This window comes from Aulonocara sp. 'chitande type north' Nkhata Bay, linkage group LG16 (genome assembly GCF_057382095.1).
Source record: "Aulonocara sp. 'chitande type north' Nkhata Bay isolate Kocher_YH1m ecotype deep benthic linkage group LG16, A_spYH_male_GT1.1, whole genome shotgun sequence".
Classification (NCBI taxonomy): Eukaryota; Metazoa; Chordata; class Actinopteri; order Cichliformes; family Cichlidae; genus Aulonocara; species Aulonocara sp. 'chitande type north' Nkhata Bay.
In genome coordinates this window covers 1,971,200-1,982,862 of record NC_141359.1, presented here as the reverse complement: position 1 = coordinate 1,982,862, position 11,663 = coordinate 1,971,200, and the positions used below count along the sequence as shown (strand labels likewise).

Sequence of the window (11,663 nt, the reverse complement as noted above, 5' to 3'; positions counted from 1 at the left end):
GGTAAATAATTACAACTTCTATAAAATGATATGCAGAATAAATCTCAACAATCAACAGGCTATATTAAAAGTCTTAGCTCTTAGGGGAGTTTATGTAAATCTTTCAGATATCTAAAATTGAAATCAAATATATGGAGCTTTGGTGGTGTGGTGATAAGATGACTGGTGATGAGGATTCTTCAGCTGGATTTTCTGCAGCAGTCAGGAAACAGGAAGTCCTCAGGCGCTTCTCGATGACAATACTGACTGAATACTTACACTGAGTGACAAAATGGATTTGTCCTTAAATAATAATACTATAAACTTGCAGTCAAATGTTATAGCCAATGAAACAGACTAACAGACTGGATCTAATTTATTATTTATCTGAATGTATGTATTACAAAATAACCAGATTATCTTATTACAAATAAACTTATAAAAAGGTGATATTTTATACAATTGATCAAAGTAAGCCAAACTAGCAGTCCAAACTAAAGTCTAATGCAAAATTAAAATGACAAATGTAGGGCTGTGTAAGTAGTTTCGACTAAAAGTTCTACTGTACTGTAATTCTACTACTGTATATTCAACTTGTAATTTCCAGCAAAATGACTGAATGTGAGAGTTTAATGACAGGAAAGAAAGAGCAGTGAGAGCAGAGATCTCTCAGAATTCTGTAACAGATAGATCAAGTTCTGGTAACTTGGATTTCTGAAAATTGGATTCTGAAAGGATTCTCAAAACTTGGATTCTCAAATTAGATAGAGCAGTAGAGATAGAGGGATACAAGATGGAATGGCTTTCAAATTAGATAGAGCGGTAGAGATAGAGGGATACAAGATAGAATGGCTTTCAAATTAGATAGAGCGGTAGAGATAGAGGGATACAAGATGGAATGGCTTTCAAATTAGATAGAGCGGTAGAGATAGAGGGATACAAGATAGAATGGCTTTCAAATTAGATAGAGTTGGGAGAGTGATAGGATAGACAGAATTGCTTATAATGATAGAGAGAGAGAGGATCTTCTGCAGCAGGTCACCTGTAAGACACAAAAAGCCTGGAATTAGTCATATTTCCAACATGCTTGGATTTACCATATTCTTCAGACTATATGGCACACCTAAAATCCTGTCATTTTCTCAAAAACATACAATGTGCCTAGTGTATCGATTCTGGTTATGCTTACTGACCTCGAACAGGATTTCTGTGGTACACAGCGCTCAAAATTCTGTCAAATATTTTAGTAAGACTTCGGTAAGCTACAAAGCTGCGCTGCTTGATGTATTGTCAGAGCATTATGGCTACCATAGTCAGGACCCTCGCAGAGTAATTCGTACGGTGCTTCAACATAACATTATGGTGTGTGTACAAGGACCTGGCACGTGCTAAGAGACATGCTTATGAAGCAGATTTCAAACTGATCAACCCATGAAGAGTTTGATGGATTTGTAGATGAGGAATGAACTGAAAAAGTGAGTGTATTGTTCTGTATTTTATGTGTTACAACTGAACAGTGTTGAGAGTTGTTTGTGAATGACTTGAATAAAGTTTGACTTATCTGACTGTTTGTTTGGCTTAATCTGCCTTAAAAACAGACTTGTTTATTGACATTATGCCTTATAATCTCAAAAATACAGTACATGTAGGGCTTTAAATACTAAAGACTTCTACAGTAAATTATTGGAGTGAACAGAATGACAATGTTTAACAAATGATGGTGGAACTGTTATAAGGACATTTTTACGTTCTATTAAAACAATAAACTAAGTCTATAAACTCAAACCAAGACGTGCTGCTACAGTAACTTACTGTAAATATTATATGGTCCAAATAAACCCGCACACTGAGGTTACAGCAGAGTTTCAGGCCTCCTGCTTTAAATACTTTATATCCATTAAACTCAAAATTATTTATTGACTGGCCAAAAAGAACACAAACCTTCTCACATTTGCCTAAAAACATCTTGATGAACAGCAAGAGCTGTGAAATGATTTCAAAACACTATTTTGGACCTTAATTAAGACAATTGAAATTCAAACAGCAGTCGCTTTCTAAAATATCGGATTTGTGCCGTTCACACTGTCATACCATGATACCATCACTGATACCAACATGACAAAAAAATCTGATTTGATGCGCTTTCGCCTGCAGTGTGAACTGCACTCAGGCCAGTCACTCAGGAAAAATACTTCTAGCGTTTTGACTTCATGCTAATTCATAAGTGGAATGAGAGAGACAATAAAAATCGATAGCTGTGGTGCTCTTAAGTGTTTAAGGTACCACCTAGACTCACACTTAAATCCACAAACATAAGGAGAAACCGAACAACTGCATAAAGATGTCTCTGACATTTAACTATGTTTGGACTTGATAAGCCATCAAAAATTAAAATCAGACATTAATGGGCTATTAAACTTCATTGACATTTTCTGGGGCAGTCAGTGGTCCTGTGTGGGGGCTTTGCTGCTACAGATTCTAAATCCTGACTATTTGTCTTTGCCCATGAGTGAATGGCAAGATAACACAAATAGCCAAACTACTGTAAGTAAATTACTAAACATTACCATTACTGTCTACTTACCAGCAAAGGCAAAGCCAAAGAGCTGTTCACTCTGTGTAACAAAAGACAAAGAACAAAAATACAGGCTCAGACAACTCCAATCAGCATTAGACAACAACAACTCTCCTCTGTTTTCTTTTTCCGCACCCTAATAAAGATGATCATCTTCATAAAGGTAATATGTAGTTTTATCCATTTGCAATAAGCCACACAAGTTTCTGAGTCATGTAATGCTCCAAAATTTAGGTTCAGTTACATAAGAGAGTAGATATCGTAACCAATGATTTGCTTCACCTACTACTACACACTTTATCAAATGGTGATGTCACAATTTAAAAGTAGGCAACAATCACAAATGATAGCTTGTATGGAATGTTTGTAGGCTTTGACATTTGAGGTGGCCTGCATTCAAATTCTATTAACACAGTAAAAAAAAAAAAAAAACACTCTATAAACTTACACCAAGACGTGCTGCTACAGTAACTTACTGTAAATATTATATGGTCCAACAAAACCAACACACTGAGGTTACAGCAGACAGTTTCAGGCCACTCTGTATGAATTTTGGCAAAATGAGAAATTTGGAGACAGCTAGTTTCTACACAGCAGTTTCTACATATTTCAGTCACATTTGGGGCATGTTTGATACACAGCAATAAGCACTACACTAAATCTATAATAAACTTATCATAGCTGATATTAAGGCCTAATTAGCAAAATTTAGTATGATGGTAATTTCTTTGTAGATCATTTCATGATAAAAAGAACAGAAGTGAGTGCTGTATCTGAGCTGTTGCATGTAAGATCTTAGCTGGAGATTCCCACATTTCTTAAACAAACAAACATGACTTTCAGACAGTTCATCTTTTGTAAATTAGGGCAGGATTATTTTCAAAAAACAGCCTTGATAAAAATATCAGGCCACTATAAAATGTCTTATGTTTATGTTTTCATCCCACCTATATTTTGCAAGTCATTATGACAAATTACAAAAAGCAGTTTTCAGGCAGTGATTTAAGGGAAGAAGCTTTTGAAATCCACAATGCCCTACCACCAGTGGTCTCAAACTCTTGGTCGTTAAGGCCTGGTGTCCAGAAACTTTTCTATGTGTCCCTGTTGCAACACACCTGAATAACATTAGTAGGTCATTAGCAAAACTCTACAGAACGTGACTGCATGCTGAGGTGGTAATTCAGGAATTTGATTCATGTTATAGCAGCTCATGGGTGAATGAACATGATGCAATGAAAGTACTTTTAGAAGTACATTTTTCCAAACACTTAAATTACTTAAATTTGAGTAGTCTTAGGGGATGTCACTTTAGCACACAGTCAAATTCTATACTCTCACTAATGACCTACAAATGTTATTCAGGTGTTTTGTAACAGGGATGCGTGGAAAAGCTTCAGGACACCGGCCCTTGAAGAGTGGAGTTTGAGACCCCTGCCCTATGTGAATATTTAATTGTCCCTAAACTGCTAGTCGTGAGCTGCTCTAATGTGAAACAAACACATATAGTTCTGTAAAGGTTTACAAAGAGATTTCTAAGGATCTGGAGACCCCAGAAAACAAATACCCTCCCAGATGTTGTAGCTGAACATGCAAAAACAAGTTGCCTAATAATATCTCAATGATAACCAAGAGCTGTGCTGACTAACTGCACTAAACTGAATCATCTATAGTGAGAGAAAAACACCAGCATTAAAATAAAACATGGTGCTGTTACTGTGATGTCCCAGAGTTCCTTTACTTACTACTTCAGGACCTACATCAACTCATCAGGTCCTGGGCTTAAGTTTAATCACACTTAGGATCTGAAGCACACAAGCAAGTCCAATTGAATGAATGAAACAAAACACATGGTGTAAACGAATCAGTCTGGACTTTAATGAAATTAAGATACTTGGCATGACTTGAAAACCCTATATTGGGCCTTAATTAAGACTTTTTTCTTTTCTTTTCTTGCCTGCCCTGTTTGGATCTAATTATGACAATTCTGAAATTATAGTGGACCAAAATCAACCAGTGATGTAAACCAATCATTACCAGTTACTGTAAATGCTTGATGGTAATTGTTGCTATCAGGGCATCCACAGCTGGGTATTAGAGACCAACATGTTTTTACATTAGACCAGGTTGTTCTGGTTCAAAAATGAAATCATCACTTTAAAACTGCTTTTTGTATTTATCCAGGTCATCCTTGTTAGATGATTTGAAACATGTGAAAAAAGCATAAACAAAATAAATCTGCAAAGAAGAAAGACCTTTCTCAGCACTGTACCGCAGACAAAACCTTTACTTACCAGACTTGCGACGATCAGATCAGTATCCTAGAGAAAGGAAACAACACATCAGATCACTGTTTAATGACTTACCACTGTAAACCTCTTCACACACAATCCAATTTACTGTGACATGAAATAACTAGTAAAATCCTCAATTTCTCCAAGCCTTTATGAACTCACTGTAGTCTGAAGAGGACAAACTTTAGTTACAGAGTCTCACATGGCGATAACATGTGTAATAAAGGCATGCATACTACAGAAGTGCAAAAAAGAGGCACCAATATTTGTTGGTACAGATTATGGCTTTTTAGCTCCATCATTTTCTATCACAAGTCAGTGCTTAATAAAGTGTGGAAAAACCACAACTGTTAGAATCAACGGAAAACCTCATTAGGTTTTAGTTCTGATCTGAATATGTAAATCCTAAAATACATGTAAATTCTGACATGTTATAGTAACAACAGTGGCACACCATTTTGCAATTACAAAAATTATAATAAAGAGTCCTTCCATTGTACCTGTTGGCAGGAATCTTTTTGTATTTTGCAATATTTCCCTTTTATATAAAATTTTAAACACATTGTATCAAGCAAATTATTAAGAAACTGATTTAAACTTATTGTATATAAATTACACACAGGCTTTAACATACACAACATTGCCTACTCACAACTCTGGTTCTCTGAGTTTTTTATTATTGCTTACATGTTTAACCTACCACTTCTGTTCACTCAGGCAAAAATACTTCTATAGTGGTCTGACTTTAATGTAATACATAAGCAGAATATGAGTGAAGATATAAATCAACAACTGTGGTGCTCTGCTACGTAAATCCACAAACAAACGGAGAACATGAACAACTGTATAAAAACAGTTGTTTGTGTTCAAACATAAAAATCAGACACAAATGGCCTGTTAAACTTCAGGGACAGTCAGAGGTCATGTGTGGGGCCTTTGCTGCTACAAGGTATAAATTCTGACCATTTGTTTTTGCCCATCAATAAATGGTAATGTCACAAAAACCAAACTACGTTATAGGTAAGTTGCTAAACATGTTACACAGTGACAATGTCATATTACTGCAGTTACAATTGCTGCTTACTTACCAGCAAAGGCAAAACCAAAGTTCTGTTTCACTCTGTAACAAAAGAACAAAAATACAGAATCAGACAACTGAAATCAGCATCAGAGTCAATACTGCATCACAATCTGTAGTGAAAAAAAAAATCTGTTAAATTCTTTGTTTACAACAGCTTTACTATAAACACCCCATCTTCTCTTTCTGCACCTTATTAAAGATTTCTGTCTTTATTAAGGTGATGTGTCGTTTTATCCATCTGCAATAAGCCACAGAAATTCCTCATTAACGTAAAGCTCTAATACTTTGGTGCTATTACATAACACAGCAGATACCACAAGCAATGATTTGCTCGCACTGCACACTTGATCAAATGATAACATCACAGTTTCAAAGCGTGCAACAATCACAAATGATACTTGATACTATAAATGCTTGATGGTAGTTCTTCGTATCAGGGCTTCCACAGCTGGGTATTAGAGACCAGCATGTTCTCACATTAGAACAGATAGCTCTGGTTTGGTTTTCTCTGCTTCATATGTGAAATCATCACTTTAAAATGCTTTTTTGTATTTATTCATATCATCCCTGTTAGATGATTTGAAACATGTGACAAAAAAGCATGAACAAAATAAATCTGCAAGGAAAAAAAAACTTTCCCCAGCACTTTACCTCAGACAAAATGAACTCACTTTAGTCTAAAGAGGGCAAAATTTAATTGCAGTCTCAAATGGCCTTAACATGTGTAATAAAAACAATAATTACTACAGAAATGCTTTGATAAGCCTTTAAAATTAAAAACAAATGGCCTATTAAACTTCAGGGACATTTTTAGGGACACTCAGAGATCTAGTGGGGGGGGCTTTACTGCTTATAAATCCTAAATGTGTTTTTGCCCATGAGCAAATGGCAAGATATCACAGAAAGCCAAACTATTGTATGTAAATTGCTAAACATGTTACACAATCCCAGTTTCATATTGCTTCAGTTACAATCACTGTTTACTTACCAGCAAAGGCAAAACCAAGCTTCTAGTTCACTCTGTGTAACAAAAGACAAAGAACAAAAATACAGGATCAGAAAACTCAAATTAGCATCAATACTGCATCACTCTCTGTTGTCAAAAAGATTCACTAAACTTCTTTGTTTACTACAGCTGGAATACAAACAACAACAACTCTCCTCTGTTTTCTTTGGTCTACATCTCATTTAAGATTGCAATAACACTCATACATGAAAAACTGCACGATGTATATTTTTAAGGCTTTAATATTTGAGGTGGTGTGCATTCAAATTCTACTTCCTAAAATATTACCAACTGCACATAGTATCATTAAATATGCTGTTATTTTAAAATAAATATCTATATACCATATTATTAATAATAATATACTGCCATATTTTATTTATGTGAAGGTGGGCTGTTGTTTATTTCATTAATTTTCCACAAAGTGAGAATTTAAACTGTGCTGCAGATTTAGGTTGGCACAAACAAGCCTTGTTAAACAGTTCTTAAAAATTAAAGTCTACAAATTAGGAGTTCTTATTATTCTTGGGCTATGTCCACATGTACACAGGTACTTTTGAAAATGGAGATTTTTCTATCCGTTTGCACCTTTCGTCCACACTTAAACGGCGTTTTCGGTCACTGAAAAACTAAAAACGCTTGCCAGAATATTTTCGAAAACTCCGTTTTTGCATTTATGTGTGGACAGGGAAACGGAGAAAACGCAGCGCCTTTTTTGACGTCACACTGTGCGCCACGTTATTGTTTCAATGAAATGCATTTCTACAATACGGTTACTGTTAATTGTTCTCTCTGCAGTGTTTAAATGCTTACATATACACACACAGTTACTGTCCCCCCACAGATATGACTCGGTTCTGCTTTTATGCCCCATCTTTGTTTGCTATTTCCCACCGAGGCTTCTAGACTTCTGATTGGCCAACATTTCTACACGGTTAGGAATATATCGCCACCTGTTGTTTTGGTATGTTCCTAGCAGCGTTCTCCTTCATTTCTGCATTTATGTGTGGACGGGATCATTTTTTAAAACGGAAACGGAAAATCTCCGTTTTCAAAAATACCCGTGTATGTGGGGACATAGCCTATGTTTAATCCTCAGTTCCCCCCCCCCCCCCCTCCTTTCTCTTAATTAACCCACAAGACCTGCACACACGCGACTCTTTTTCTCCCGTGTTCGGTCAGAGGCGGTAAAATGGCTCCTTTGATCTTGCCGACAGCTGACACTGAATCTAAGATGGCGGTTCGTTAAAAACTTTACAGCATAAAGAATGAGGCTGTTTTAACCAACTGATTTGTGAAGAGAACTAACTGCACCTTATGTAACAGACTGACAAACACACCAAATGTAATTAATAAAACAACACAATAACCGTGGTTTACCGTCAAATCTTCATTTCACACTGGGCTCATAAGAACGCTAGTCGTTAGCATTGGGTTGTTAGCGTTAGCTCATCAAACACTGCTTTTACATACAAAAATGACAACTTTTCACTAAAAAGCAACCATTGTGTTACTTTAACATGAGTTATACCTCGGCTGGCTTTATAAATCACTAACAAGAACTTGTTACATCGCGCAAACAGAGTATAGACATTTAGAAGAGGAGAGGAGAAGCAGAGGCGCAGCACTCACCCAGAGCGGACTCAACGAAGTGTGCAGAAAGGCGGATGTCCGGCAGTCAGGTAAAAGATGAGGCGTTCACGGGTCGTAGGAAAATCCAGTATTACACACAATGGGCATTGTAAACATAAAAAATGTAGGTAATTTTAAATATTTTATACAATATCTGTTTGCTACAGAAAAAAACTAGCAGAACTTTAATTCTATAAGTTAAATAAATATTATTAGAAGGCTCTTCTCCTGAACACCAACACCAAATAGCTGGTGATAGAGTTCACCAGACCTAAAAAAACAAACAAAAAAGACAACCAGTCCAGGACATTCTGCAAAGATGTTTTAAAGACAATATATTTATATATATATATAAACCTTATCCAGTAAGGATTCCCCTCAAACAAATGACCATAATTTCCTAACCGTAAGGGCTTGAACGGTCATTCTTAATTCTTACACTGTTTTGTTCAGAAGAGAAGAAATGTATAGAAATAGTATGATTAAGCATAAATACTACATTTAGCAGAAATACTATACTAAGCAGAAATCCTATAAAAAGCAGAAATAGTAAATTAAGTACAAATCTTATGAAATAGCAGAAATAGTATGATTTAGCACAATAGTAATAACTTAAACAGACAAATTGGAAAAGCAAAATGGACAGCTGAAAAAATGCTGAACATGCTGAGGGTCCCTCAAATATACTTGTTAAATGAAAAAAATCAGCAAAAAAAAATATAATAGCCACACAATCACAAATATGTACACATAAGGAAACACACATGCACAGAGAGACACACACACAAGATCCAATTCACACACACACACACACACACACACACACACACACACACACACACACACACAGGGAGAGAGAAGCAAGTTTTCAGTCAAGCAGCCTGTGAGCTGCTGAATTTGAATCCACCAATCAGAGAGGCTGTGTACTTTTTCCCAGCAAAACAGGTGCCTGCAGCACAGACACAGAGAGACACGGGATTTTTGCAGTCTATTTCTCATAGTGAGGACTCCCCTCAAACAAATGACCATAGTTTCCTAACCGTAGGGGCTAGAGCGGTCATTCTTACACCGTTTTGTTCAGAAAAGATGGGGGAATCTTCAAGTGTTGACAATTTATTATTAAAATAGGAATTATTGAAGATATTTGACTTGTAATAGACCATAACTGAATAGAAGTGAAGCAAAAACTGCTTTGATTTGTCCTCAGCTGGCTGGGAAGCCATGGAGGCCTCAATATGCAATTTGTATGTCTCTGATATGTAAATTTGAATATTACAGTTCTCACAGAGGATTGACTCCCTGGGGACCTGCCACAAATATATAGAAATACTATGATTACCCAGAAATACTACATTTAGACGAAATACTATGTTTTAGCACAAATACTCTGGTTTTGCACAAATATTATAACATAGCAGAAATACAATTCTATAGCAGAAATGCTATATTTAGAAAGAAAAATATAATATAGTAGAAATAGTATGATTTAGCAGAAATACTACAATATGGCATAATAAAAATGATTTAGAACAAATACTATTATTTAGCAGAAGTACTAAGATGTAGTAAAAGTACTTTGATTTAACAGAAATACAATTATAGAGGAGTAATACTTTAAAATGGGAGAAATATTGATACACACACACATACATACACAGAGCCTAAAGGTAAGAGTATTTGTGTCATGGAGTGTTAACAAGAATGTGAGGTCCATATTAGAAAAGCTGGTAAAATCATAAAAGTTTGCAGAATTGTAATAAATGATGAATATGAATTACTGGTCTGTGACAGTGTATTAATTTGTAGGGAAAAAAACATGTTGACCAAGGTGGAATCGAACCCACGATCTTTGGCTTGCAGACCCGTGTCATTACCAACTGCGCCACTGGGAAAGGGAGGAGCTGCTTTGAAAAACAGGCTCATAAGGAGTCAGAATTAGATCGCGGTGAGAGACGAAAAACGCCGTTTTTTGGAGTTACAAAACGTTGTGTAACTCAAAAACTAGGTGGACTAGAAGCATAATTCTTGCACTGGGTGAATCAGCGGACTTTGGTGTACTTTGACTGCTATTTACATTGCTCTATGTACATCCGTCACTGAGATATGACGAGAGAGGAAACGGAAGACCTCAGATATGATTGGCTGGCTGGGAGGCCGTGCAGGCCGTGATCTGTATACTTGAATGTCTGAGTCCTCACAGAGGATTGGCTGCCTGGGGACCTGGCAGAAATATATAGAAATAGTATGATTAAGCATAAATACTACATTTAGTAGAAATACTATGTTTTAGCACAAATAGTATAAAAAGCAGAAATACTGTAATTTAGCAGAAATACTATATTAGGCACAAATTCTATGAAAAGCAGAAATAGTATGATTAAGCATAAATACTACATTTAGTAGAAATACTATGTTTTAGCACAAATCCTATAAAAAGCAGAAATACTGTACTATGATTTAGTAGAAAAACTATAAATAATCAGAAATACTATATTTGGCAGAAATACTATATTTTGCACAAATCTTATAAAATAGCAGAAATAGTATGATTTAGCACAATAGTAATAAGTTAAACAGAAAAATTAGAAAAGCAAAATGGACAGCTGAAAAAATGCTGAACATGCTGAGGGTCCCTCAAATATACTTGTTAAATGAAAAAATCAGCAAAAAAATGCACAGGGAGAGAGAAGTAAGTTTCTAGGTCAGCCTGGGAGCTGCTGAATTTGAATCCACCAATCAGAGAGCCTGTGTACTTTTTCCCGCCAAAATAGGTGCATCTTTTTACACACGCAGCACAGAGAGGCACAGGATTATTGCAGCCTATTTCTCATAGTGACGACTCCCCTCAAACAAATGACCATAATTTCCAAACCGTAGGGGCTAGAGCGGTCATTCTTACACCGTTTTGTTCAGAAGAGATGGGGGAATCTTCCAGTGTTAACAATTTATCATTAAAATGTGAATTTTTAGAGATATACGACATGGATGACTTGTTGACTTAGAAGCCACGAATTCCCCCAATATGCAAATTTGAATGCCTGAGGCCACATATATGATTGGCTGGCTGGGAAGCCGTGCAGGCCCTGATTTGTGGATTTG

General features: G+C 36.0%; 1 long non-coding RNA gene across 1 annotated transcript; it reads right to left on the bottom strand.

The window, feature by feature from the left end:
• Positions 1–337: 337 nt before the first annotated feature.
• On the bottom strand, positions 338–9,106 carry LOC147310778 (uncharacterized). The gene is made up of 6 exons (XR_015125532.1): positions 8,565–9,106; positions 6,915–6,946; positions 5,934–5,965; positions 4,846–4,872; positions 2,564–2,594; positions 338–1,021 (listed from the first exon to the last, which is right to left on the bottom strand). It is a non-coding gene; the product is annotated as an uncharacterized LOC147310778 (long non-coding RNA).
• Between the last annotated feature and the right edge of the window lie 2,557 nt (positions 9,107–11,663).